This window comes from Chrysochloris asiatica, unplaced genomic scaffold, assembly GCF_000296735.1.
Source record: "Chrysochloris asiatica unplaced genomic scaffold, ChrAsi1.0 scaffold00079, whole genome shotgun sequence".
Classification (NCBI taxonomy): Eukaryota; Metazoa; Chordata; class Mammalia; order Afrosoricida; family Chrysochloridae; genus Chrysochloris; species Chrysochloris asiatica.
In genome coordinates this window covers 7,525,902-7,527,078 of record NW_006408597.1, presented here as the reverse complement: position 1 = coordinate 7,527,078, position 1,177 = coordinate 7,525,902, and the positions used below count along the sequence as shown (strand labels likewise).

General features: G+C 42.4%; 1 pseudogene; it reads right to left on the bottom strand.

Annotated features, from left to right (window-relative positions):
• Positions 1-1,177, bottom strand: part of LOC102842999 — a 50,385-nt pseudogene that overhangs the window by 33,376 nt on the left and 15,832 nt on the right.

The following is a 1,177-nucleotide window of genomic DNA, read 5'->3' as shown; positions in this document are numbered from 1 at the left end:
GTATGTACCACAGTTTGTTTATCCATTCTTCAGTTGATGGGCACATAGGCTGTCTCCATCTTTTTGCTGTTGTAAATAGTACTGCTATGAACATTGGTGTGCATATGTCTACTCGTGTTATGGCTCGTATTTCTTGTGGGTAAATACCAGGTAGAGGAATTGCTGATCATAAGTTATTTCTTCAAGATGGCATATCAGGTAGATGTGCAGTAAGGAGCTCTGTCCGCAACAACACAGAATACCAGATCAAGCAGACTCAGGGGATGATTTAGAAGTTTGGAAGGTTTAAAGCTATGGGAATTTATAGCAGAGTCAAGAAATCCATTGCTTTCTAATTCAGGATGCTCAGCTACTCTGGGAGCGGCCATCTTTGGAGAGACCAAGAAGGGGAAGGATCAGAACAGCCACGAATGCCTGACAGACCGCTGAGATACAGGTGTGGACATTCTTTTATTCGGTATCTGTTCATTGGTCTCTTGCTGTCTGCACACCTCCATTCTAGTGACTAGAGGGAATGCTTGAGAGAATGGACACCCCACTTCCTCCCCTGGAGGGTTTTACTATGCATGTACACAAATCTCCTCAAAATTTAAAGTGACAGTTTCCACTTAAAACCAAACAGACACCACTCGTCTGTCAGTTTTTCATACTGTGATGGCTTGTAAGTTGCTGTGATTCTGAAAGCTATGCCACCAGTATTTTAAAAACGAGAAGTGTCACCCATGGTGAACAGGTTTCAGATGAGCTTCCAGACAAAGACAGACTAGGAAGAAAGAGTGACAAACTACTTCCAAATATTAGTCACTGAAAACTTTATGAATAGCAGAAAAATGCTGTCAGATACAGTGCCAGAAAATGAGCCCCTCAGGTTGCAAGGCACTCAAATGCGAATGGGGAAGAACCCCCTCCTCAAAGTAGAGTTGACCTTGATGATGCAAATGGAGTAAAGCCTGTGGGAGAAAACCCACGGGACCTTCAATTGCTGATGGGGCACAACTCAAAATGAAGAGAAACAGCTGTAAACATCCACTGAAAATCAGAACATGGAATGTACGAAGTATGAATCTGGGAAATTTGGAAGTTAAAAAATGAAATGGAATGCATGAACATCCATATCATAGGCATTAGTGAGCTGAAATGGACTGGCATTGGCCATTTTGAATCTGACAACCACATG